Raw genomic sequence first — 6,486 nt, forward strand, 5'->3', positions numbered from 1 at the left:
GTGGTGACTTGAAGAAAGAAGACCCTGCTATATGTTAACCATCATTTCAGATGTCCTTGTGGACTGAACGGAGACCTCTTGAGGCTCTTTCTTTACCAAGAAAATCCCCTGGAGAGGATGCATGGGCTTACTGTGTGGCAGAATCAATAGCAACATGGAACTATTTGCAAGGAGGGAGGGGGAGGTCCAAGGTCATGATCAAGAATCCTCTAGATTGCAAGATCTCTTTAGCTTAGTCCTTTGACCTTCAGCTAGACTCAGTGACCAGAGGAGGCAAGACTGGCTCCGGGAGAGAAGTAGGGTAGAAGGCAGACCTATGCTAGGCATTGCTTTTCTTGAATGTTCTCAGGGCAGTAAGGTTGTCTCTGATCCTGTAGAAGACATTGATGATTGCCTTTCCCATCCATCCTCTAAACACCGCTCCAGTCAAAGATGATGATCAGCTCCTCTGCTTGTTCATCCATTGTTACAGCCATCCACCTGTGGATCACATGAGAATATATGTTGGAATATCCTCACACACTGGTTTGAGCTCCCATTATGACCCATCAAAAGTCAGAGACACCATGATTGGTATGCTTCATGCCAAGCATTTCGCTTGGCAAGCACTAACCACAGGCAAAAGTTTTGGTTTTTTTTTCCCTTTTTCTTATAGGTAAATTTGTTTCAATTTTTATTTTTGCTGATGTTTGCTAGATATGACAATGAATCAGGGTTACTTAACTCCCTAGATCTCTAAAATCAAGCTGTCTGCTGCTGTCTTTATGATGAGCCTATACACCCCACCTTTCAGCACCTAATCAGATTGGCCTATTTCCTTTCACTGTCTCCATCACTGGTTATGATTAATCATCACCATTAACATCATCAGGATAATGGCCTTGGCAAGCCCCAACTGGGAGAGACTTGTTCCCATCTCTGCAGGAATTTTCATATTAAGACTTTCAAGCTCCAAAGCTCTGGAATACACTAATGGGTAGGAACCATGCTGGAAAAGGCCCCTGGGAGAAGCAGAGAGGGGAAATATGCCCTAGTCGCCTCTCAAAATATCCAGCAAGCAGCCATCAGGGAACATGTGCCCGTTGTTTGAACTCTCTCAAAGTACCTTTCTTCTGTTCTAAATCCAGAATCATCTTTGTACAGGGCTTGCTGTCTCTGGATAAATCTTTGGCCTTTGTTCAAGGTCTGGATTGTGTCAGGAGGTTCACAGACCCCAACAGGCAAGCACTGCTAAATGAGGCTTTTCAGGGGGACCTTTTTCTGTGACACTTATCCTGAGTGCCTGCCCAGAGCCTCTAGGTTCATTTCTGCTATGACTTGCAATGTCCCATTCCCTTCAGTTCCCATCTTCCTGGAGTAGGTCCCCACATTTCCACAACCTAATCTGGTAGGTTCTTCTCTGAACCACTCTATTTTCAGCTTCATATCATCTCAGGGACTCTCCTTCCCTATGGAGCAAGCTGGCAAAACATTTTTTTCCTTGCCTAAGCATTTGCTTCATCTCTGACTCAAATCTCGAAGCTGGCAACCAGGGCCAGAACAAGCCAAGAAGGCTCAGGAAGCAAGTCTCTTGCTCAGCCAGCATACTGCATGTCTGTCCCTGACTTTCCATGTGGGGCTAAGTGGATAGTTCCTCTTTCTGAGCCCCCACTTCCTTCCTGTCGTTGGGGCAAGTACTTTGCAGCATCTGTTCCCCTGGGTGTGGCAGCAGACTAACACTCTCTTGCTGAGTGCATTTGCAAAATTAAACACTTTTTTCCTGGTAGATTTCTTTTTCTGGTTGTCAAATGAACCTTGATGAAGATACTTTTAATCCACTGGGCATGTCTTCATATCAGTTTGTATCAGCTATGATGCAACGGATATGAGGGTCACTAACATTGCATCCAAAGAGAGCTTTCTACATGAAAATTGCAGCTCCGTCTATTAGACATTGTTGACTCAGAAAATGTAGTGCTTCCTTTGTGCCTGATGTTTAGCCTGAGTCTTTTTATCTCTGGCTAGCTTCTTTGCAAGATGTAGTGATTGCACAGAGAGAAAAGGTTATAAGGTGATGTCAACACCAACCTGTGTTGGTACAGACCTAGGGAGCCTAAGGCATTTGTGCTACCGTCTTTCCTGTGGTGCACCCCAGATATGAAACTGAATCTTATTGGGTTCAAATTGAGGTGGCATTGTAAATGTCACTGGTGACAAACGATCATGAATTATGGGAAATCCAAAGAAAGCTACAGTATGACCTCCATCAAGCCGAAGCAGAAAATACCTCTGACATTTTCCTAGTGTGCACTGTGAAAAGCATCACATTCCCCCAGTTCACTGTCACCCCCACAGCATGGAAGACCTGAGATCACTCAGAATCAGACACTCACTCCCAGTGCTGGGGGGAATGGGGGCAGGCACTAGCAGATCAGCTCAGGAGGCATCTGTATTTTGCAAATGAGAAGAGAGAAGTTCTAGAAGGTGCCTCTGGAGTCAAGGATATGGCAGGATGCAGTGGTCCATCTGATGCTCTCCTATCAGAACCTTTCCCTACCTTCTGTGGGAAGGACATGACCTCTTCCCAGTGGTAGAGGCCCAGAGCTTCACTATGCGCCAGGAGAGCTGGCCCTTGGCCATGGACACAGGCAGAGTGACTGAACACGCAGCCAAGAAACCTTGGTGACTAGAAGGAGAGTCTTGACGTCATTCATCTCTTCAACAACCAGCTGCAGTGCCTAAGCTTCCTCCACTGGGTGCCTGGGAAGACGGACGGTGATGAAGGACTGAAGTCCAAATGTGCAGGTACCACACAGCATTGTTGATGTCCAGGGCAATTTTTAGCCATCAGTACCCTGATGTAACTTAACCAAATGGCTGCTGGCAGAGGGTAGAGCCCAGAAAAGACAAACTACAAGGCAAATCTGTTTTGACAAGAAGAAAAGGGAAGAGGGTGACTCCCTGCCTGCAACATGGAGGTCTGACTAACAAGAGCTTAGTCAAAGCACTGAGTCCTCCATCTGGAGGTCAGTCATGAGCACTCGGAATCTGGAGGAGGAGAAAGTGACAGAGATGTTCTAGCCTAAGTAGGAAAAGCCCATGTAAAATGGCTGTCTCATAGCATTCTTTTGCTGCTATGACAGGACACCTGAGACCAGGTCATTATTTAGAAAAAAAATAGACATGAGAAGTCCATGGTGAGGGCCTCTCTTGCTGCATCATCCCATGAAGAAGGGAAAGAGCCAAATTTGTTCACTTGTCTGTATGTGATAGGGGGAAAGAGAGCTGAAGTCATCCCCTTACCAGGATCCCCTACTACCCGCTTCTGGGATAAACAATCCACTCCCCCAATAGCAGCTTTAAGCACTGCTTAAAGGTCCCACAAGAGAACTTTGTCACAAGAGGAATTACATTTCCTGCATGATAATTTCAGGAAACATACACAGACCATGTAGCACTGGCTTAAGTATTCAAAATATATAAATATCAATAAATGAATAAAAATATATAAAGCACGGATATATTGACTTATGAAATCTAGACGTGGAAAGGCATTTTGGCCCAGGCCCAGCAGGATTCTTTCTCTGCCTGGCTCTGACTTCTTTAGGCTACCTGCACACTTCTCAAGGACAGCACAGATGCCAGGCAGTACCAGGCTCCCAGGCCAGCAGCTAGGCTCATGCAGCATCATAAGGACTCCTCCTGCACAAAGTAAATGTCTAATTGGCCGTGCTGAGGTTCTGGGTTTCTCCTTAGCTCATCACTGAGCTATGATTGGTCAACTCCAAGCCCCTGTGCTTCCCAGGACGCCTGTCAGGTTTATTCAGGACAGTTCCAGGAGCCACACCTTCCAGCTATTTAGGATGATGCATAATGGGGTCCTTGGAGTCTTCAAAATCTTAAAGTCTCATACCACAGAAATTCCTAAAGGGGAATACAGGATCTTCCATTTCTGAGCAGAACTGCTCCTCCAGCAGAAACCTACTTTGGTTTGAATCTGAAATGCTCCCCCTACAGTTGCATATTCTGACTGTTCAGTCATCAGCATGTGACACTATTTTAAGGTCACAGAACCTATAAGTCAATGGAGCCCAGCTGGTGGAAATAGATCACTAGAAGCAGACCTTTGAAGATGAGAGTTGCTTCTGGTCCCTACTTGTTCTTACTTCCTGCCCACTAAGATGTGAACAAGCAGCTCTCTTACACTGCTGCAGCCACAGATCTGCCTTGCCTTCCCTGCTGTCGCCTATTGTTTCTAAACTCTGAATCACAAGCAGAAATAAACCTCTCCTCTCAGTTGCTACTATCAGCTGTTTTGTCCACAGTGATGAGAGAAGAAACCTATACAGAAAAGCCATCAAAGCCAGATGTGGTAGCTCAAACCTCTGATCCCAACACCTAGAAGGCTGAGGCAGCGGGGATTGCCATGGGATCAAGGCCAGACCATGCTATGTAGTAAGTCTAAAGCAAGTCTGGGCCGCAGAGTAAGGCCCTGTCTCGATGATGATGATGATGATGATGATGATGATGATGATGATGATGGTGATGGTGATGGTGATGGTGATGGTGATGGTGATGGTGATGGTGATGGTGATGGTGATGATGATGATGATGATGATGGTGGTGGTGATGATGGTGATGATGGTGATGATGATGATGATGATGATGACGATGATGATAGAACAACTTCTGTGGTGATGTGAGGTTGTATCATCTGTTCATTATCACCCAACTCTTCTCTAGTGAAGCCATGAGCTCTGGGAAGATGGAGACTCTGAGTACTTCCTTGCCTACTGCTCTCCAGCTCCACACATAGGCTGTAGCTGATACAAAAGAAGTTCGTGTTTACAGCTGTGCATTTGAAGCCCACGGTGCCCCTCAGGTTATCTTCTGCAGGTCCCCTCTGCCAGTTCTTGCATCGCCCCTATTCTTCCAGCTATAAGTCCTATATTACTTCTTCCTAGAGGGTCTACAAATACTTTGCTCAAGTTAAGCCTTGGATACATGTTCAAATTAGCTGTCCCTAACAGGATGGCTGCTGGAGTAACTGCAAGGAAGATAATAAGGAACTGGATGATCCATGTTAGAGGGCACTCAGTGAGGTAGCAGAGCCGTCACACCAGAAAGATGTGATTTCTAGATTCAAGGAAGTTGTAACGGTAGGAGGAGGGACTGGGAGAAATAATGGGGAAAGGGCAAACCACCCAAGCATGGCTCTGCCTCCCTTGTCCAGAACTCCAGCTTCCTCTCCCCAGGAGGTGGGGAGGAGTGAAGGGAGATGGCTGCTGTTGTCTTCCTTTCTGCACAGACACCTGTAATCACAGGCTCCATCAGACTCCCTTTCCCTGCATGGAAGCTGCTCACCACAGTGAGAACTTCAGTTCCAAACTGGAGTTGCCTAGCAACTCAGAGTCCTGAAAAGAAAGCAAGAAAGCCAAAGAGCCAGACAGAAAACAGCAGAGGGAGTAGGCCTGGCAGAGAAATAATCAGGGACAAAGAGTTTCAAAGAGAAGCTCAAAACACTGGGCAGTGTTTCGGGTCCTCAGGACTCCTCCACCCTGGGATCTTGTCCTGTTAGGTAACCTGATATCCCAACACTGGAGATTCTTCCCCCTTCAACCCATTAACTTCAAATTCCAAATCCTTAGGCAGGACCTAACCTATTGGGCCATCCCACTACAGAGCCTTTGAGGTCAGAGGAAAGAGGTAATGGGAGTGACTTCTAATCACGTGTTGTATTATCCTGTGAGTTCCACTCCTGTCTGTATCAGTTCAGCTCATCCCACGCTTCCCCAATCAAATCTGCCCACTGACAGGACAGAGATGTCAATTTTGGAAGTTTCATAACCATTATGTATAGCAGCTAAAGACTGTTCATTTCCAGAGTCCTTAATCTTGTCTAGAATAATTGCCTAGTTATGAAAGTTAAGTAAAATAGTATACTAAGGATACATGAAATGATATGGGTCATGTTAAGATCACACTGTATATCTGACTTCCCTTCCTAAAGGTAGAAGTTATGTGCCACAGTCACCAGGATGGTGAGGCCTGCCTGGTCCTTCCACTCTGATGCAAACTGAACAGATTCTGATGTGGGAGGTGACATTCAGTTCCAAATCACAAAACACCTTGAAGCTAAGCCTTCCCTGTTCTCAGAGAATTCATTGTCCAGTTCATAACACAGCATTCCAACTGCCGGAGGGGGGATACATGGAAACTGACACGGTGCGATGTTTCTGTATTCATCAAGTGCCTGTTCCATTGTCTCTTTCCCATCACCATTGTGGTTTCTCTTCTCTCTCTCTCTCTCTCTCTCTCTCTCTCTCTCTCTCTCTCTCTCTCTCCCTCTCCTATGCATGTGTATGTATGAGTCTGTATGTATGTGTGAGTCTATGTGTATGTGTAAATCTCTGTGTGTGTATGTGTGTGTGGTGAGAGAGAGAGACTGTGTGTGTGCGTGTGTGTGTGTGTGTGTGTGTGTGTGAGAGAGAGAGAGAGAGAGAGAGA

Source organism: Microtus ochrogaster, chromosome 18 (genome assembly GCF_000317375.1).
Source record: "Microtus ochrogaster isolate Prairie Vole_2 chromosome 18, MicOch1.0, whole genome shotgun sequence".
NCBI classification, from domain to species: Eukaryota; Metazoa; Chordata; class Mammalia; order Rodentia; family Cricetidae; genus Microtus; species Microtus ochrogaster.